The sequence below is a fragment of the Canis lupus genome, chromosome 31, assembly GCF_048164855.1.
Source record: "Canis lupus baileyi chromosome 31, mCanLup2.hap1, whole genome shotgun sequence".
NCBI lineage: Eukaryota > Metazoa > Chordata > Mammalia > Carnivora > Canidae > Canis > Canis lupus.
Window position 1 is genome coordinate 19,567,896 of NC_132868.1, and position 22,177 is coordinate 19,590,072.

At 41.3% G+C, this 22,177-nt stretch overlaps 2 long non-coding RNA genes across 2 annotated transcripts; one reads left to right on the top strand and one right to left on the bottom strand.

The window, feature by feature from the left end:
- Window positions 1-2,276: 2,276 nt before the first annotated feature.
- On the bottom strand, window positions 2,277-9,059 carry LOC140622124 (uncharacterized). Its single transcript, XR_012021823.1, has 4 exons — window positions 7,187-9,059; window positions 4,800-4,873; window positions 3,583-3,644; window positions 2,277-2,698 (listed from the first exon to the last, which is right to left on the bottom strand). It is a non-coding gene; the product is annotated as an uncharacterized lncRNA (long non-coding RNA).
- Window positions 6,480-21,887, top strand: LOC140622123 (uncharacterized). The gene is made up of 3 exons (XR_012021822.1): window positions 6,480-7,025; window positions 12,471-12,588; window positions 21,499-21,887. It is a non-coding gene; the product is annotated as an uncharacterized lncRNA (long non-coding RNA).
- Window positions 21,888-22,177: the final 290 nt, after the last annotated feature.

Genomic DNA, 22,177 nt, shown 5'->3' on the forward strand with positions numbered 1-22,177 from the left:
CTAATTGCACCATGGTTATAAATAACCTGCTAGTAATTGGTCAATTTGTCATATTAAAGCAATTAGAATGATGAAGTAGTTGGAGAAGCTTCCAAATGAGGTGCAACTAAATGAGGAGTCTTCTGTGGGGAGGGAGGATCCAACACCTCTTTAGCATTGCCACTGGCATAATTCAGATCATCCTCTTTAACATAAAGGAAAGAAGGGCAGCTTTAGAATCAGGCAGAGTGGAATCAAAGTTCAGCTCCACGACCACCTAGCTGGGTGATCCTGGGCCAAGTTACTTAGCTTAGCCTCATTTCTTAAATGAGAATTAGAATTCCTACCTCATACACTTGCAGTGAATACTAAATATGATAACATATGTGAAGAGCCTAGCACTGTATCTGGCACATGGCAGTTCCTCTAGAAGTATTACTTTTCTACTTCCAAGTACTCCAAATGCCTTCCTTGTCTGCAGACTGTCTATGCTCCAATCCTTCCCTCTTCCCGATGCTGAGAAGAGAACGTTCTAAAATCTGATCATATCATACTTGGCCTTAAAAACTTTTAACACTTCTCACCGCCTACTGAAGAATTCATACTCCTTTGTAGGCCATACAAAGCCCTCCCAAAGTCTTCTCCAGCTACTCTTCCCCATGCCTCCAAATCTGTACTCTCACTGGATTATTTATTGTTTTGTTTCTAGACATATAATATCCTCTCCTGCTTGCCTCTGTGTCTTCCCTTATTCTTCCCTCATCCTTTGTCTTGAAGTGCCTAAACTAATTTATGCATGTAATTCCTACTTTTCTTTCAATGTCTAGCTCAAATGCTACTTTTCTCAAATAGAGCCTTTTCTTATTTGCCTCCTTTCTCCATACGCAAGGACGTGCTGTACCTACCACTTGGTACTTGAGTAGTGAATATGTATTTCCAGTGCCTGACATCATGTTGGGTACTAGGAGACCCTCAACAAACATTTTGGAATGCATACATTAAAAGATTTGTGATTAAAAATGCATAAACAGTATGGAAAAGCAAAACATCTGCTTTTCAAAGCATAAGCCCCCAGAACTAAGAGGTTCCTTTGAAGCCTTTGAAATTAAAAAGAAGCTTGTAATCTTGTAATCTCATTAAATGTCTTACCTCTACAGGTGACCAGGCTGCAACAACTGTAGGCTCAAACAGGTATTTTAGACATTACAAGAATGATAGACCCATAATAGAGAAATATTCGCGGTCCCTCCCTAACGTTCTGATATGGCACCACGAAGGGCATCTTTCCTATAAAGTATCCCATTGTGCCACCATCAGAGGCAAAATAGAAAAGCAGACCCTGAGCTGGTCCTAAAGAGCACTTCTTATATTTTTGTAGTGGTGGAAGTGGTTGCTATCTGTGGATTGCCTTAATAGGATTTTCAAAACTCACCATTTTATTCCTCAATTTTTTTCTGAAAGGAATGAGCCACTTTTTAAAAAAAATCGATTAGAGAAATATTTTTATCTATAAAAAATTTAGTGGAAAAATAAACCTCTAGAGTCGGTTTTGAACATAAAGGGGGAGGGCAAAAAGGACAGTCATTAACGTGCCAAGCAATCAACCCCCTGGGGGCATCAGTAAACACTCTCGGTGTTCAAGCCCAATAACCACTGGACTTTTCTTGATTGATGTGATGTGACACTAATAGAAATAGGATCTGGGTCAATTTTGTGCTCCACACAACACAACCCATTTTTTATACTCTGACAGTCCACACTTACTTCTGGAAGCAATGGACCTATCATAATTTTGAAACAAGACATTCTGACTTCTTTAAACAGTAAGATAACACACACACACACACACACACACACACATTCTGCCATTTCCATTAAAAAAATCTTTTTTCTTGATGATTAGCAATTAAAATAATTCAGCTTTAATTAGCTCATTTCAGTAAGCAGCTAAAGGCTAAAATGACAGTGAAGAGCAATCTGGAATACAATGACTGACTCTTGGTTTATAAATGAGGCAGGTGAGGTGCCTCCTGCAACCTGTGCAGATGCTGAGCTGTGGTCAGCCCTCCATACACCGAGGGCCCCAGGCATTTGAGCCGTGTCCAGCATACAATGCTGGGCTCATTTATCCCCTCCACAAATAGCTATTGAGTCTTCTATGTGCCAGGCTCTGGGCTGGATGCTGGAGATAATTTAGAAGGGAGATATAAACCAACTCTATGAGTATAGAAGGTAATTGCTTTATTAAGGGGTTTAAACAGAGCACACTAGAATAAGAAAGAAACAGGTAAGTCAGACTATAGCTATCAAAAAGTATTTCACAAAAAGAGTGCATTAGCACTGGCAATGCAGACAAGCTGGGATGATGTATTATGAGAGGGGGGAACAGCATGCATGCCAGCAAGAGAGGCAAAGAAAGGACTGTTCTGGAAGTTTGTCTTGCTTAAAAGTAATGTAGGCTGAAGGAGCAATCAAATGAGAGGAGGAACTGGTAGACAGAGGCCAAATGATAAGCCCAAAGTTTATACTTAGTCCTCAAAATCAGTAGTCTTTGAACACCGTGAAGCTAGAGGCACTTTATTCATTGGAAACACTTATCAGAAAGCATTAATGCAACAAATCTGCAAAGTCCAGTTGTTCTTGCTGAGGCACGATACGTGTTGGTGGGAATGCTGGAGCTCCATTTGTTTGTAACACCCACAACACCAAAGCCAAACCACTGTTTCAAGGAGGGGGAAGTTGTGGTAGGTAGCCTTTAACATGGCCCCCAATGATCACCACCCCCTAGTATTCAGACTCTCTATAATTCCTTCCCTTGAGTGTGCACTGGATTTAGCAACTCCAGAAGTAGTGATGGAGTCACTTCTAAGATTAGGTTGCAAAGACTGACTTCTGTTGTTTTTATCTCTCTTTCCCTCACTCTGAGGGAGCCAACTGCCATAATGTGAGTGGTCCTATGGAGAAGCCCACATGGGAAGGAATGGGTATCTCTGGCCAACAGCCAGTAAGGACACAAAGAATGCCAGCAATCACATGAGTAAGCCTGGAAGTAAATCCTCCCAGTTGAAAACCACAATTCTAGCCAACACCTTGACTGGAGCCTTGAAAGACCTCATGTCACCTAAGCTACACCCACATTGCTGGCCCACAGTAATTGTGAGATAACAAATGCTTTGTTGCTTAAACCTCTACATTGTGGGGACATTTGTTATGCAGCAAGAGATAACTACTATAGGTATCACTGGGGAATTCAGAATTCAGAGCACACAGTGACAGGATCAAATGTGCATTTTAAATGTTAACTCTGGAATGAGCAAGCAGGAGACATTTACTGGGACAAGACCAGAGATAAGGCGATTGCTAGCCTGGGAGGAGGTGAAGAGAGTGAGCATTGGGGGTGGGGGGGGGGAAGTAGGGGAAGTAGGGACAATGCCAATCATAAGCTAGGAGACAAAGAGGAAGGAACATGTTTCGAGAAGAGGAAAAAAGTCTAACTGAGGTTGTGTGGAGATCCAAATGACTGAGAGTCATCCTTACAGGGAACACTGACAGTTACTTGGAGGAGTCCGAAATAGGGTACTCTATATAAGAAATTGTACTTACACATCAGGGAGCTTTACTCAGAGGCTGCAGACTCCAGTGCCTTTGCGAGTTAAGAGAAGAACCTAAGAGAGAGAAGAGTTCTAGGTATCAAGTAATAGGGAACGGTGGGGACTATGTTGAACTGCAAGGTGCCAGCATTCTTTACAGTGTGAAAGCCAAACATGTTTGAAACACTGCTGTCTATGAGGCTGAATTCAACTAAAAGAGAAGCTGGTTTTCACCACATTCCTGAGGAAGAGGTCACAACAGGGTGAAAAGGGCATGAGCTTTGGAGTCAGGTATCACGGAGTTTAAATCTTGCCTCCACCACTTGCTAACTGATGTCACTGGTCAGGTTACTTATCCTCTCCTAGCTGGCATTTCCTTAGCTGTATACAGGTTAAGAATACCAATTTTAAGGGAATTGTTATGATTTAGATAGTGATTTTTAATGCTAAGTTCCTGGCACAAAATAGATGCTTCAGAAGTAGTAGCTGACATTATGATTGTGATATAATGATGGCCATTATTTTTCACTGAAGGGCACTCCAACATACAGTGAATTGCCCCCACAGTTCTGCTCAGAGAGCCCAAGAGTCATCACAGGATGCCCACACTAGAGCTCCTAGTTCTCAGTGTCCAGGAGGGTGTGTGTGTGAGAGAGAGAGAGACAGAGAGACAGAGAACGCTGCAAGTACTTTGAGTAATGGAAAGTTTAATGTCAGGAGGTACATGGCACAGCAAGAAAAACCAAGAGCAGAAGTCACGTACATCCAGGCCTCCAGAAACTGGGATTGTGACCAAAGCAGCCCTGGAAACATGGCAGCAGGAGTTGAAAGAGCTTCACACTTGTGCTCCGGAAATAGGACTTTGCTATTCCCCTTGTGTTGGTACTCATGTTGCCCGTACATGTATTCATTCTTCTTTTTTTAAAAAAAGATTATATTTATTTATTCATGAGAGACACACAGGCAGAGGCAGAAGCAGGCTCCCTGCGGGGAGCCCAATGTGGAACTCAATCCCAGGACCCCGGGATCACCACCTGGGCCAAAGGCAGATGCTCAACCACTGAGCCACCCAGGTACTCCCATTTATTATTTCTACTTTCTTCCCCCTACCTTAAAGCTTCTTTTCTCTCACAATGTGTTTCTTTTTAATTTTGACCTTACAGAGTCCTAACCCCTACTTATTCTTTTCCACTGTAAATCCCTTCTAATTCAGTTCTTGATAGGACCTACCTTTTCCTTTTCCCTTGCAGTTTGAACTGAAAATGAGGATCTGTTTCAACCACCATTTTAGTAGTCCTCTATAGCTGAAGAAAGAAAAGGGGAAATCATGTGATGTAAAAACCACCTAAACTTAAGCAGGAGCTATGGGTGGACAATTTCCCATAGAAGGGCCTGTGGGCATGGAGGCACCATGATTGACATGCCTAGTATAGTGCATACATGAGCCTGAGTCCAGCACAGCCCAGGAGGCTGGGTGGCAGAGCAAATAAAAAATAGGATATTGTTATTTTAGAAGTCAGTATGAGAATATCATTCAGCCATAAAAATGAAGGAAATCCTCCCATTTGCAACAACATGGATGGACCTTGAGGCCATTATGCTAAATGAAATAAACCAGAGAAAGACAAATACTGTATGATCTCACTTATATGTGGAGTCTAAAACAAACAAAAACCCCTAAACTCCTAGATACAGAGAATATATTGGGGATTTCCAGAAGCAGGAAGTGGAGTGGATAAAAGTGGTCAGAAGATATAAACTTCCAGGTGTAGGATAAGTAAGTCCTGGGGATGTAAGGTACAACATGGTGACTACAGTTAATAATACTGTATTATATATTTGATAGTTACTAAGATAGTAATCTTAAAAATTCCCATTATAAAAAAAATAGTGATTATGTGCAGTGATGGGTATAAACTTGATTTATTGTGATCATTTCACAACATACACAAATATCAAATCTTTAGGTTGTACATCTGGAACTAATGTTTTATGTAAATTACATCTCAAAAATAGTATGTAATTAGTTGCAGGAAGAGAACATGCAACATTACAACACTGGAAGCTTCTTCCAGCAGTCCTGCTGTTTTCACCTCTACCAATGGATCAGGTACAAAGAACTACCAATGCACTTAGCTCTACATGTAATGTCTGTGGTGGCTGCATTTAGATTCTTTATATAGCTGTTTGGAAAATGAACCTCCGCTCTGCTCCAACGTCAAGGGCAAGGCTAAGGTTTATTTTCTTTCTCTGCTGCTCATTCCTATTTGGCCTGGGTGTAGAATCTGGGACATTACTGTTACTTCAGTTCTGAGCAGAGTTCATCCTGGGTGAAAAAAGGGTAGAGAGTCAAGTCTTTGCCCTCAGTGGCAGCTGGCTTTCCCTAGAGAGCTACTATTCCCAAGGATTTTCATTCTCTACTTCTTGAAGAGTGGGCCAAGCCCCAGGGGCAGCTGTTGTAATCTCTAGAAAGTACAGAACTGGGGCTTCCCTACCCTTCTCACATCTCACATGGTCATCCATCCAAATGCATGTGTGCCTGTTTAGAAGCTGACAGTGTGAATAGCTTTGAAAGTGACTGAGGGGAACCCTGGGTGGCTCAGCGGTAGTGCCTGCCTTCAGCCCAGGGTGTGATTCCGGAGTCCTGGATCGAGTCCCATAGCAGGCTCCTTGCATGGAGCCTGCTTCTCCCTATGCCTGTGTCTCTCCCTCGCTCTCTCTCCGTCTCTCAAGAATAAATAAGTAAAATCTGAAAGAAATAGAAAGAAAGAAAGAAAGAAAGAAAGAAAGAGAGAGAGAGAGAGAGAGAGAGAGAGAAAGAAAGAAAGAAAGAAAGAAAGAAAGAAAGAAAGAAAGAAAGAAAGAAAGAAAGAAAGAGAGAGAGACGCGAGAAATATATGGATTCTTAGATTGACAGAATTAGTTAAGTGAAGCATCCTTTTTATTACTTTGGAAAGTGGAGGCACAGAAAAGTGATGAAGTGACTTGCCCAAGGTCATAAAACTACTCATTCTAGAATCCATTCCTGTTGGAGAAGGAATTAGAAACCGTAGGTTTCCAAGACTCCTCCTCTTCCTTCTGCCTTAGAGAGATGAAAAGAAATTGGCTTCTCCTTGTATGCATTTTACCTTTGATTATTCCTTTTTATTCTCTACCCACTGTTAGTTATTAGGGTGATATTTTGATACTGTGTTATTACGGACCCAGCAATGCCCAAACCCCAGCATGCCTGCCACTTCCCTCTCCTCTTCCCACCAGCCTCAGAGGAAGTTAAGCACACTACATAATTATACATTGTGAAACAAAATGTCTCTTTATTAATGGCCCAGGCACCCATGCCCCAAAGCAGAGCTCTCTGGTCCAAGAGGAAGTGAGGCCTTCTTCTTGGGATTTTCCTGCCCTCTGACCACATGCAAAGAGGAGGAAGTCTAAGAAATAGAGGAACTCTATGGCCAGGTTTGTACAATAGGCTTTGGCTTATTTGCTCACCCAAATGCATGTTAGGAGGAAAGTAGAAGAAACTGGCTAAGCCTGATCCATCTAGAAGGGATACAGGAAGCACAAGAGAGGAGCCCAGAAGTTCACACCCTTTAGCAAATAGAGCCTATATTAGTTACCTGGTGTTGTGTAACAATTCACTCCAAAACTTAATCAATGACTATTGTTGAAAGCCATTATCTCTGACAGCTTCTTGGGTCAGGAATTCAGACAGGGCACAGCAAGGATGGCTTTTCTCTGCTCCACAATTTCTGGAATCTCCACCGGAAGACCCAAAGACTGAGGACTGGACCGGTCTGAAGGAACATTCATTCACTCATACATCTGGTGGTTAGCTGTCAGCCAGGACATGTGGCCTTTCCATGTGGCTTCCCCCAAACATGACAAGTGTCCTGAGAGAATGCCACATGGAAGTCATATTAACTTCTGTGATCCAACTTCCAAAGTCCTTCTGTGACATTTGAGTAGTTGAGGCAATTGTAGATATCTGCCTGAGACCAGAGGGCTCCTTCTGTTCTCCACAGATGCCACCTCACAATGAAGCAGGTCAACATCACATCATAAGAAGACCATGAGAGATGAGACATTTTAGGAATATACAGCCTACCACATAGTCCAATCAATGTCTTGTGCTCAGATCATTCATATTAGAAACTTCTTTGTTACCGAGTGAGGAGCCAGGAAGAAAGGTAATCTGAGATAAGCATGGCTGGGAAGAGGGCCCACAATTTTATTTGTCACAGAACCACCACCCTTTCCCTACAGATTACTTTAAAGACTCCTATTTCACTCTCTCTTCTCTCACTTCTCCCTTACCTTGGCCAGAATACAAATTCAAATAAACTATCTAGTTTTGACTTCTGGATACCACTGGGTTGTTGGGTAAGAGGGCATGTATGTAGATATTCAAAAGGATCCCTGCTGAATCAGTCCCCTTCCAAACAAAACAAAACCTAACACTATGTTATACAGTCTGAGAAATCCACATGAGTTAATTTGTCTTAATACTGTACCAACTATAAATTTCCTATTAATCATGTATACTCTAATGGAAGTTCATTTGAATTTGAACTTAGGGGAGGGGAAGAGAGGATTTGAAAGTTGATAAGGATAAGATAGAGGAGAAAGGAAAATTAGAAGGAGTGGAAGCTATAATTACCTGGAACTTGCTGTGTTACAGTTCACCATGATCCAATTCCTAAAAGTATTTTACAGAGTTTTCCAGCTATAAACCCACAATAGTGGCTTGGGGACCACAGATCCTCCTCTGCCTCTCTCCCAAAGATCAATCCTGGAGGCCAGGCTTCGCCTTCATCCTACCCCTCACCAGAAATGCCTCTTATCTCTGAGTACCTCTACAGAAGGAACTAGGTCATTTATATTTTTTAATTAAAAATAGTAACAATAACTATCATACTAACATTTCTTAAGAGCTATGTGCCACATACTATGTTAAGTGCTCACAGTATCTTCAAATAATCTTTACAAAAATAATCTAGGTGGGGATCCCTGGGTGGCTCAGCAGTTTAGCACCTGCCTACCGTCCAGGGCATGATTCTGGAGTCCCGGGATCAAGTCCTGCATCGGGCTCCCTGCATGGAGCCTGCTTCTCCCTCTGCCTGTATCTCTGCCTCTCTCTCTCTCTGTGTGTCTCTCTCATGAAAAAAATGAATAAATAAATAAAACCTTTAAAAAAAAAAAATCCACCCACCCCCCCCATAGATGAGAATGCTGAAATGTTCAATAATTTGACCAACACAGCCCAGCTGATAAAGCCTGAAGCTGAGCTCTGAACCCAGGCAGCCTAACTCTGGAGCCCAAGCTCTTAACAATTGCATTATGAAATAGGAAAACCTCAATACAAATACAAACCAGTTACTGATGGGAAAGATCATTCTAAACATCTATGTTATTAATAATAAAAAAGATAAACATAATGAACTGAAACTACTAAAGTATTTAGTGAAGAAGAAAAAGTAGCAAGTCAGGAGTAGAAAAAATGAAAATATGCATAAATAAAATAAAAACAAAAACAAATTAGTATATTAAAATAGTAAAAAGTGTTTTTTGTGAAAATCATTATTCTCAACCAAAACAAGAGAAAATATGAATAAGAAAGACATAATATATTACCAAATGTGTGCTTACTTACAAAAAATATAAAGCACTGTGACAGATCTAATAACTGGAAAAGAAATACAACCAGTTACCCCACAAGATGCCTGATCCTGATGGGTTTATGAAAATTTTCCAAAATTTCAAAAAACAAAAAAAATTCCTGTGTTATGTAAACTGTAAATGTGTGTTTGTGAGTCTGTGTTGTTGGTCACCCAATTTATTTTATGAAGCAAAAATGATTGATTTCAAAATTTGAATAGGAAACAAATCAAATTATAGGCCAATCTCATTAATAAACAAACACATTAAGATTTTATGTTAGCCAAAAAGGGAGAAAAATACTTTACACGTACTCGTCACATGTTTAATTCTAGAAATGCAAAATGGGTACAAAAAAGTAGAACTAATACAGCACATCACATTAACAGAAAAATGGAAATAGCTGTCCATGTTTTATCCAAAGAGACTTTAATAAGTTGTTGGCTAGAATTTTCATCTCTTCCTGATGAAAACTGAAAATCAGGTATTGATAATTAGGATTGCTTTTGTCACTGAATCTAGTTCAGTAATTCATCAGAAAGGTGGATTCCTGGTCAGCATTGTTTAAAGCCATTTCTCTTATAGGAGAGTATATCCTTTACTCTTGTAGAGGGGATGTGGAAGAAGGGGGACTGGTCACAGAAAAATATCAGCACCTTGGGACAGAGACCCTTGTATTTGCAGACTGTGGCACTAGGGATCTAGGATCCAAAGAGAGACCAGCTCAAGAGGCTCACATGTAGGAAATAACTTAGCAATGCCCAGGAAAAGGAAGTGGACAAATGCTTCCAAATGTCCTAATGATACACTCTTTTTTGTTTTGTTTTGCTTATTTTGATTTGAACTGCCTCCAAACTATTTTTTCTTAAGATGTATTTATTTTAGAGAGAGGAGAGGGGAGGGGAGGGAGGGAGGGAGAGATGGAGGAGGAGAAAGAAAGAGAAAACATGTAGGGGGCAGGGGCAGAGGCCGAGGGAGAGAGAGTCCCAGAGTTGTGCTGAGCCTGGGCGAGGCTGGATGCAAAGACCCCAGACCACCACCTAAGCCAAAACCAAGAGTCAGACGCCCAACTGTGTCACCCAGGCGCCCCGCCTCCAAACTATTTTTATCTTCAGCTATTCCAAACAGGAAACTAGCGCAACATTAGCTTTGTTGGACTTCCAGTCTAAACATGATGGAGTATGTACTGAAAACAAAGAGTTGATTTTATTCTTAAAGAAGAAACACATACTGGTTTTCTCAAATCAGGATCTCTTATTCTAGAAATGTCATCAATAACTATGCAGGAAGAAAATATTATGTATAAATATTAGAAAGAAAGAAACAGGAGTGTCTGTTTTACAGATGGCATGATTGCAGACCTAGAAATATAAGGAAATCAACTAAAATTACTGAAAGTAATGAGTTCAACTGCAGAACTGACACTAAAAAATTTGTATGTGTGTATATATTGTATTGCATTATATATGTATACATGTTAGTATGTATACTGATATCTAACAAGGAAATACACTGCAGCCCGGGTGGCTCAGCGGTTTAGCCCCGCCTTCGGCCCAGGGTATGAATCTCGAGACTGGGGATGGAGTCCCACATCCGGCTCCCTGGCATGGAGCCTGCTTCTCCCTCTCCCTCTGCCTGTGCCTGTGTCTCTGCTACTCTCTCTGTGTCTCTCATGAATAAATCAATTTAAAAAATTAAAAAAAAACAAGGAAATACAATAAAAATGGATTTCTAATGTTGCTCTTACAACAAAAAGATTAAATGCACAGGGATTGACTTAACTTTTGGCAAGGGTTATTCAGAGAAATTATAGAGAAGGGTAATAAATTGAGTGCTAGGTCTACTCTTGATTAAGAAAGTAAATACAGTATTTCCAAGGTTAGTATGTAGATTTATCGAAGGTTAAAGAGTCTAACAAATGAAGATACAATTCCTCTGGTATAATAACAAGAAAAATGCCAAAGAATGCTGATTTTAAAAAACATCATGATTACAGACTTACCCTGCCTAATATTTTGCTTTAGTAAACTTTGAAATGTATTATAAAGCAATAATTATAAAAGCAATAAAGCTACATTAAAATATAATTGTTAAATCATAAAAAATAGAGATGTAACAGATTAATTCAAAGAGTTTGAGTATGACCAATCAGAAGTAACACAGTAAGGAAAGAAATCATTAATAAATGCTATTAAGACAATCAGATATTGGCATTAAAAAAAAGCATTTACTTACACGGTAGTTAAGAACCAAATTGGAAAAAAAAAAAAAAAAAAAAAAAAAGAACCAAATTGGAATCAGTTCATCAATGGCAAGTTTTTAAAATTCCTAATACTCCTTTTCACTCTTTGTACAATGGAACTTATCACACCTATCTTGAAGGTAGTTTTGAGAAGTTACTTAGCAACATAGTAAAGCACTTAGTGTGGTGCCAGGAGCATAGTGAATAATATCATCATGAATCAGAGCGTTAAATATAAACTAGAACAAATTGGTTAAATGATCTAGAAATATAAACAGAAAAACATTTATCCCAGTGGTGGAGAAGAAACACATTTCTGATCACAGAAGCATGAAGAACAAGATGGACTTACAAAACTTAAACACACACACACACACACACACAACACAACCTCTTTCAAACAAAATGTATTCTTAAGAATATTATTGAGCTCCTAAGTGAGGTAGCTTTGGGAAGGCTGTTGCCAGTCAAGGCAATGGGGGGCGGGGGGGGGGGGGAGGCATTCAGGTGCTGGACTGAATTTCAGGATGAAGTCTCTTTGTCAAAAAGCCCTATCCTAGGGTTGTGCTAAGGGGCTTGCTTTCCACTAGAACTCCAGCAAAGGTGGTCTCCCTCTCTGCTGTAATACCCCCTTTGGCTAGGTTTGTCCAGAGCCCAGTGGTCCCTCCTCCCCCAGCTTGGGTCCAGAGCAGCTTCATGTGGGCAGAACAGGTATGTGGTACTCTCAGTTCACACTGCCAGCTGAACCATCTCTCTCTCTTTGCAGAGGCTGTTGCTCATCTGCCCCAGCCAGCTGCCTCCAGCCTGCCCAATGGACCCATCCCTGTTACCACTTCACCCCACCAAACCAATGTCATTACTTCACTTTTTCCTTCTCCCTAGTAATCCCAAATTGCCTGTCATTCCCCCATCCCCATCCCAACCAATATACCTTCTGTATTACTCAGGGTTCTTCAGAGAAGCAGAACCAACATATGAAGAGATTTTTTTTTTTTTTTAATAAGGGACTGGCTCACACAATTATGGAGGCTGAGAAGTCCAGACCCAAGAGAACCGATGGTAGAGTTCCCATGCAAGGCCAAGTCTGAACGCAGGGGAAGACGAACACTCCAGCTCCAAGATGTAAGGCAGAGAGAATTCTCTGTGTACTTGGTATTTTTTCTCCTATTCGGGACTTCAGTGGGGGCGGTCCACCCACCTTCGGAAGGGCCTTATTCCGCCTTCTTCAGTCTACCAATTCAAATGCTAACCTTATCCAGAAACACCCTCACAGACACACCCAGAAATAATGTTCAGCCAAATATCTGGGCACTCCAGTGGCCCCGTCCAGTTTACACAAAAAATTAACCATCACAACCTCAACTGTGTAGTTCATACCTCTAAGCATTTGTGCAGAACTGTGCCCTTTCTCATCCTCATCTGTGTAGTGACTTTACCCCTTATGACTCAGGTAACTCCTCCAGGAAGCCTTCCTTGACACTCCTAGCTGAACCAAAAGCCCTCTTCAAGCATCACAGCAACCTACCTGTGCATTTCTCCCTGACCAGGTTGCAAATTTCTCATGGACAGGTGACCATCATAGCTCTTAGCCATCTTTGTTCCTCGCACAGTGGGGCCCATGGTAGTTTTAAGAAAGGTCTTGTACCACCTGCTGCCATCTGTCTCACGGCTGGCCACGAGATTTGACATCACTATTGTCCTATTGAAGCTGCTCAGACGAATTCAGACGGTAGTTCTCAGCCCTGATGCGTGTGGGACTCTTCTGGGGAGCTTATAAAAATACCAGTGCTGGGGCCCCACCCAAAGCCAATTAAGTCAGAATCTCTGGGGATGAGCCCAAGTATCAGTATTTGTTTCAAAAAGCTCCCAGATTGATTTGCCTGTGCTGCCAGAGTTGAGAACCATCAATTTAGGACATAATTCAGAGCTTCAGAGCCAGACTAGGAGCTGATCTTAATTCTGAATCTGACAAGGCAGATGGGGAAGGGCACCCCGGTGCTGTGGTTGCTATGCAGGACTTGGGGGAGTCTGGAAGCATCTCAGCTCCTCCTCAGGGCCTCCCCCTCCACAATCCTACCCCCATGAGGCGGAAGGCTTACAGTAATCACCTTCACGTGTTCTTGAAGGCTAGCTGTTGAAGCTCTTTCTCTGGGAACTGGCTTTGAATGCTGCCTCCCTCATCCACGGGCTTGTCCTTACCTCTGGTCAGGGGGATGGGGCACTTCAATTCGCCTCAGCTCCTCCCTCTGGAATAGAAGGGTTGCATGATAGTATGGAGGATCCAAGGAGAGCCTGAAATATATATAATTCTAGAGGCCCCCTCTTTAAGAAAAAGAATACAAAATTACAAATCACAGAATTGCATGGGTCTTCGCAAAGTTGGGGGAAGGACGGGTGCAAGCGCTGCATCCTAAATTTTAAGTTTTAGCAGCTTCAGAGCAGATCTGCTTCTGAGAATAATAGCTATGATTTATTGTGTCAATTTGTACCAGAGACTTTTTATTTATAGCTCTCTTTACAATAAGCAAGGTGGTGTTATCCTATTTTACAAATGAGGAAACCCTGGTTCAAAAGTGTTTGTTACTTATCCCAAGGCACACACATGCAACTAGAATTCAGTTCAGTTCTGGCTGTTTCCTGAACCCAGATTCTTTCCACCACACCAGCAGATCTCAACATCTACGGAGGTTGTATATGCCCTGGGCCCTGGGATTATCATAAGAAGCAGGCAAATCTAGAAGTATATCAAATATTGTATGTACATGGAAAAATTAATGTGACTTGTATATACCTGGAATGTTTCCTACAATGCTTGGATACTACTGTAGCTAATAAAATGATATCATTTAAAAGCACAAGTGTTACTTAGAGCCTAAGTCATGATCTCCTTTCTCAATCAAGAGATATAGAAAGTACAACTCTTACATGAGGACTTGCAATTTTTTTAAATATATTTTTAAAATTTATTCATGAGAGACACACACGGAGAGAGAGGAGGCGGAGACACAGGCAGAGGGAGAAGCCAGCTTCATGCAGGGAGCCTGATGTGGGACTCGATCCCAGGATCACGCCCTGGGCGGAAGGCAGGAGCTAAACCACTGAGCCATCCAGAGATCCCCCCCATTTTTTTTTTAAAGATTTTATTTATTTATTCATGAGAGACACACACAGAGAGAGGCAGAGACACAGGCAGAGGGAGAAGCAGGCTCCATGCAGGGAGCCTGACATGGGACTGAATCCCTGGTCTCCAGGATCAGGCCCTGGGCTGAAGGTGGCACTAAACCGCTGAGCCACCCGGGCTGCCCCCCCCCTTTTTTTTTTACCTTAAATGGGACCCTGGTGCTGGAAAGGTTTGGATGCCCACTATATGAATGGAGCAGTGGTGCAGCTCATGTTCCCTGGGTCGGCCATGGCCCCCCACTTTCCATAGGGTTCCATATTCTCAAATAGTGGTCTCTAAAATAAAAGACTATAAAACAATATGTTGGGGGTAAAGGAAGAATATATCTGAAATTCTATTTATATTTACTTTTACCCCTACCTTTAAAAATATCCACGTATGGGGGTTTCTGGTGGCTCAGTCGTCAGAGTGTCCAACTCTTGATTTCAGTTGGTCATGACCACAGGGTTGTGAGATCCAGCCCCAAGTTGGGCTCCGGACTCAGCAAGGAATCTTTTTTTTTTTTTTTAAGATTTTATTTATTTATTCATGAGAGACACAGAGAGAGACAGAGACACAGGCAGAGGGAGAAGCAGGCTCCTTGCAGGGAGCCCAATGTGGGACTTGATCCCCAGTCTCCAGGATCATGCCCTGAGCCAAAGGCAGACGCCCAACCACTGAGCCACCCAGGGATCCCACATCAGCAAGGAATCTGCTTGAGATTCTCTTTCTCTCCTTCTCCCTTCGCCCCTCCCCCCACTCGAGCTCTCTGTCTTTCTCTCTCAAAAAAAGTTTTTAAATATTCATGTATGCTTATGTTTCATAAGGTATATATACATGTTTGTAACTATAAATATGTATCTCATGACATAAAAGTTAAAAAGCACAGACCCTGGGATCAGACTGCCTGGGTTAAAATCTTGGGTTTGCCTTTGTATATCCCTGGAAAAGAATCTTTTCTGTGCTTCAGTTTCATCATCCGTGAAATGGAGATAATAATACCTAACTATGGAGAGTTGCTGTGAAAATTGAGTTAACACATGCAGAATATTTAGAACAACGTCCTACAGTAGTAAGAGCTGTGGAAGTTTTTTTTTTTCTGTGATTAAAACTAAATTGAATTTAAATAAAGAATTTTTAAAAAATAATAAAAATTTGAAAAAATGCACAATGATTATTTTGCATATGTTAAGGCGTATTAAGGGTGCATTCTTTCAACCAAAAAAGGTACAATCTTAAAAGTTTGGCAATCACTGCTCTGACAATTCGACTAACTATTGTAGAAGCAAAGAAACCAATGAGTCTGGGGGAGTAGATCAAGACTCCCCCCTGGCAGCTGCCCCCTTCCACTTAAGCCAGATTCTAGCTCTGGGATCTGGGCTGGCACTGCCAAATTGCTTAACTACCCAGGAGTTAAAATGGGGTGCTAATATGCTGGGATTATTTCTCTTTGTGCTGTTCTCCTGCCCAGGAATGGGAGACAGGCTGTACACAGAGCTTCCCTCTGATGACGGCTGGCGGTGGGGGTAGAGAGACCAGATAACAAGGCTCCACTTACAGCAGCTTCCCACTCCCTCCAAGGAAGAAGAAAGGGGTCTGTGTGCTGGGGCCATCGCCCTGCCAGCAGCCTGAGAGAACAGCTGCTGATCCCCTGCCCCGAGATCCCTCTGGTCTCATCTCAGGAAGTAGAAACATCAGCTGCAAAGAAAAGAAGTACATTGAGTTTTGCTTATGCTGTCCACTTTTCTTTCCTCTTTTGCTCTTTCCAGTGACAATTTCAGTCTGTATCCCCCCACAGCCTCAGTGCCCTTAAGCCCAGGAGTCTACTGGTCTGGCTCTCCTGACTCCCTGGATACTGTCATCCAGATTCCTTTCTTCGCGGAGGAAAGTCCCTAAAGACCTTTGTAAAGTCCCAACCCCCACTCCAGGCTCCTCTTCTCCCTCTTTGGGTCTGCCTCTCATTTACTCAGAGAGATTTATAACTTATGCAAATAAATGTAGATGATTAGGCAAATGATTATGTAAATGATGCTTTTCCTTCTCCTCAGTCCCAATTCTGGTAACACTAGGAGAAAGAAACAATAGTGATTAAATCCTGACATTCGAGACAAACATGGATAAACCTTGAGGGCATAATGCTAAGTGAAATAAGTCAGACACAGAAAGATAAATACTGTATGATCTCACTTATATGTGGAATCTAAAAAAAAAAAACAAAAACCCAAACTCACAGAAACAGAGTGTAGATTGATTGGTGGTTGCCAGGGGCTGGAGGGTGAAGGTGATCAAAGGGTACAAACTTCCAGTTATAAGATGAATAAATTCTGGGATCTAACCTACAGCAAAGTGACTAGAGTTAACAAAAATGTACTACATACTTGAAAGTTGCTAAGGGAGTATATCTTAAATGTTCTCACCACACGCACATACAAAAGATAATGATGTGAGGTGATGGATATTAGCTAACATTATCGTGGTCATCATTTTGCAAGGTATACATATATCAGATTATCACATTATACATCTTAAATTTACGTGATGTTGTACATCAATTATATCTCAAAGCTGAAAAAATGATTAAGATGGGAAATAGAATCAATGTGTAAATAGTAAAGAAGCTGGGATTTTAATCTAGAAAATAAAATGTAATGCTTCCTCACAGCAACATTTTATTTCCACAGAGGATAAAATAAAGGAGGTTTTTGATCCTTGAATTTCCATGAAAGCCTCAAATCCACAGCAAACTATGGAATAGGACTACCTATACCCATTGCATTTTCCCACTGAAAATGGCCTCTTAGGAAATGGTCGAGGGGACTGATTGCTATATTTTACCCTTAGCTCATGCTATTACGTTGGTGTAGTATACACAGAAAAAATCCTGAATTTTCTGCACGATAGACAAAATATCTTCATAGGAAGAACCATAAATCCAACTATTCAATTTATATTTTAAAAACATTTGCCCTTATTGTAAACAGTTAATAGGGGCGCCTGGGTGGCTCAGCGGTTGGGCGCCTGCCTTCAGCCCGGGGCCTGATCCTGGAGACCTGGGATCGAGTCCCGCATCGGGCTCCCCGCGGGGAGCCTGCTTCTCCCTTTGCCTGTGTCTCTGCCTCTCTCTGTGTCTCTCATGAATAAATAAAATCTTTAAAAAAAAGAAAACAGTTAATAAAGCTGGCTTTTCATGAACCACATAAAAATAATTACTGGGTTTTTTAATTGAAATAGTATTATAATGCTCACTTTTGCAGATTGAACAACATCTATAGTTCAGAAGGCCTGCTGAAGCTTCTGGGAAAGGTTATTGGAAGCCAGTACATGATGACTGCTGAAAATCTAATAATTTCAAATCCTGTTGCAACTGAAATTCTAGCTCTGATTTCCACCTACTCAGACTATTATTTATTAAACTGACCCACATCACATCCACACACAAGCTCTAGGAGACCATAGAATGTTTTCTCTAAAGTTATAGAAACAAATGTTATTAGAGAGCCATTTTTAAACATATGAATTATATTCTATTGCTTATTTAAAAGTGAATGCCAAATTGGAATTTTTTAGAAAACTTCTTAGCAGCACCATCTAGTGGGCAGTTCAGAAAAAAAAACAAACAAACCAGTCTGAATACCAACTTCTCGGAATGATTTATTTAAATTTTACTTAATGAAGTTTGTTCCATCTTCTGACATAGAGTCGAAATTATGAAATAGTCTTGAAGACCACTTGGATAATTGAAAACATAGTGGTATATGGCATGCCTGGGTGGCTCAGCGGTTGGGCCTTTGCCTTTGGCTCAGGGCGGGATCATGGAGTCCTGTGATTGAGTCCTGCATCAGGCTCCCCGCAGGGAACCTGCTTCTCCCTCTGCCTGTGTCTCTGCCTCTCTCTCTTTCTCTGTGTGTCTCTCATGAATAAATAAATAAAATCTTAAAAAAAAGAAAAGAAAGAAAGTAGTATAGTGGTATAGCAACACTTAGATTTTCTCCAACAGTTCAAGTTCAAATTTCCAATTTCCACATATTCTCATAACAAACATTCTTGAATTTTGTATTTCTTTTTACGTAACATTATTGCTTTAAATAAAGAGAATTTTCTAGTTATACCATAAAGTGTAATTTGATTTTTAGTTCTTTGTAAGCATTTTTAAAAAATATTTTTTTACTTATTTATGAGAGACACAGAGAGAGGCAGAGACATAGGCAAAGGGAGAAGCAGGCTGCCTACAGGGAGCCTGATACGGGACTCAATTCCAGAATCCTGGGATCACTACCTGAGCCAAAGGCAGATGCTCAACCAGTAGGCACCCAGGTGCCCCTCTTTGTAAGCATTTTTAAATTTAAGTCATAAATTATGATAAATTTTATTGGGTAAACTTTATTGTTCTAAAGTTGGGAGAGGGCACCTAGTGGCTCAGTCAATTGAGTGTCTTATTCTTGATCTTGGGGTGTGAGATTGAGTCTAGAGCCCCGAGCCAGGCTCTGTGCTCAGCATGGAGTCTGCTTTGTTGCTCTCCCTCCCTCCCACCCCCACTTGTGTGCTCTCCCTAAAATAAATAAATAAAAGCTTTTTAAAAAAATAAAAATAAAGTTAGGGGTGGGTACACAAGGCAAAAGTTAGGTTACCAATGGAAATTTGGTTTTTATACCACCTTATGTTAAGCTGTGCTGGATACTTTTAAACAGCTAATGAGCAATCTTTCCATCCAAATTGCAGGCTTTCCAGGAGCTTACATTTGGTGAGAAAGCAAAGAAAATAAGCAAAGAAATAAAGAAATATATAGTAACTGGGCTATGGTGAAAATGCAGTGTCAAAGAGATAGGAAGCACAGGGGGAAAAAAAGGAAGCACAGGGGAAGGGAATTATTGCTATTGTATGTATGATAGGCAGAGAAAGATCTTCTAATAAGGTGAACTGAAACAGAAAAGAAAAAGAGAGAGTGAGAAACCTATGCAGATAGCTGAGGGAAGTGAGTTTCAGGCAGACAGAATAGGAAGTGTAAAGGCCCTGGGGTGGGAGCTTGCTTGACATATTCTGAGAGCACCAAGGAGTCCAGATTGGTTGGAACAGAATGATTCAAGTAGAGAAATAGGAGATAGGACAGAGAGGTTATGGGGCTTTGCGGCATTGCAGAGAATCTCATTTTTATTCTAAATGAGATGGGAAACCACTGGAGGATTTTGAGCAGAAGAGTTACTCTGGCAGGGTGAGCGTTCAGAACAATTGACTGTTATCAATAAGGCCATAGTAAAACAAGGGCTGAAGCAACAAGTCCAGTTAGAATGCTATTGCCCCAGGTGAGAAATAACTATAGCTTGGCCCCAGATGACATCAGAGGAAGCAGTGATAAGTACTTATATTCTAAATATATTTGCAGGTAGAGCCACCAAGATTTGCTGATAGATTAGATATGGAGGGTGAGATAGAGAGAAGAGTCAAAGATGACCCTAAGGTTTATAATCTGAGTGAACGGCCAGATGAGAGTGCTACTTACTGAGAATGGGAAGGAAAAGGGGATCCCTGGGTGGCTCAGCGGTTTAGCGCCTGCCTTTTACCCAGGGCATGATCTTTGAGTCCCGGGATCGAGTCCCACATTGGGCTCCCTGCATGGAGCCTGCTTCTCCCTCTGCGTATGTCTCTGCCTCTCTCTCTGTGTGTCTCTCATGAATAAATAAATAAAATCTTAAAAAAAAAAAAAAAAAAGAATGGGAAGGAAAAGCCTCTATGGGGGGGGGGGAGGTTGACATATATCAAGAGCTCAATTTGAACACGTTTAATTTTAGATATCTATTAGACATCCATCCACATGTACATTTCAAGGAGACAAGACAAATGGGAGAGGTCCAGGTTAAAGATGTGAATTCAGGAGTTTCCAGTGTGTAGATGATATTTGAAGTTGTACAACTGAGGTCACCAAGAGAGGAGGTGTACATAAACAAAAGAAGACGTTGAGAGAGTAGGCCCAAAGGCCCCCCAACATTTGGAGGTGAGGGAGGTGAAGAACCAGCAGTGGAGGCAAGCAGGAGGCTCGTGAGGTAGAAGAAGTCAAAAGAGTGGTGGTATCCTGGAATTGGGTAAAGCAAGCCTCTGAAGTAAGAGGGAATGATCCATGAGTCAAGTACGATGAGAACCAGGATTGACCATTGGATTCAGCAACAGAAAAGCACTGGTGACCTTGACAAAGGCAGCTGGTAGAGTGATGGGAATACAAGCCTGAGTGGAACAGATTCAAAAGAGCATGGGAGAAAAGCAATGGGAAACAAAGAGAATAATCAGTACAGAAGTTTTGCTATGCATGAGAATTTTGGGTAATTAGAAGGGGTCAAGATTTTTTAAGGCAGGAGGAAGTTTTTAAATATATATATTTTATTTTTTTATTTTATTTTTCAAAGATTTTTATTTATTTATTCATAAGAATGCACAGAGAGGAGAGAGAGAGAGGCAGAGACACAGGCAGAGGGAGAAGCAGGCTTCATGCAGGGAGCCTGACGTGGGACTCGATCCAGGGTCTCCAGGATCACACCCTGGGTTGCAGGCGGTGCTAAACCACTGAGCCACCAGGGCTGCCCTATATGTATTTTTTAAATGGGAAAAAATACAGCTTGTTTATAGGATGATTGGCAAGAAGCCACAAGGAAAAGGGAAATTGGAGCAGAAGAAAGAGGAAAGGATTGCTGGGAGAAAGGATCTGAGTAGGTGAAAGGGGAGGGGATCCAGAGTCAAGTGGAGGAGTTGGGTTTTGACAGAGTTCGTTCACAGAAATAGGACGGAAGACAGAAGATGTGAGCACAGATGCAGGGAGGTAGGTAGATGTGTTGATGGCTGCCTGTGGAAGCTCTCTTCTAATTGCTTCTATTTTCTCTGTGAAGGAAGCAAAGCCATCAGCTGAAAAGGAAGTGATGGAATTCAGAAGAATAGGAGGTAAAGTCAGCAAGAAGAGTGGGGAAATGAACACCCGAGGAAATGTAATAAGATAGCATCCTTGAGGTTAGTGGCATTAATTTTTTAGTGACCACCTCCTTCTCTGAATTCAATACTAATGTTCTACATTATTCATTTCCCCATGACACGTTTCATTCTATTACCGTTTAACTGATTTTGAGAGTCTTCTCTCTCTCTCTCTCTTTTTTTCTAATTTTTCCTCACCTGTTTCGCCAAGGGGTCCAAGACAACTTACATGCAATAGAGAATTATTCTGAACTCTGTAACTGAGGACTTCAGGAAAAAAAGAGGAGGGGGGAATATATGTATGGTCCAGCAGTGCAGCCACTGTTTGGGGAGACCTATATCTCGAGTACAGTGCTGTCCAGTCTGCAGAGTTGATGTACCGAAACCCACATCCTTCCACCTGGACTGTACCACTAATAAACGTGATATTTGGCCCCGTAGTTACTTCTGATTTATTCCTCCATTTATTCTGAGGCTGGCTGGGGAAGCCATTCATTAGAGACCCTCTTGAAGACCGTAAGAACTTAGGTCAAGGAGACAAAGGAATATTCAGATAACATTTTGAGACTAGAGGAGAGTCTGCTGGTGCAAATTGTGAAT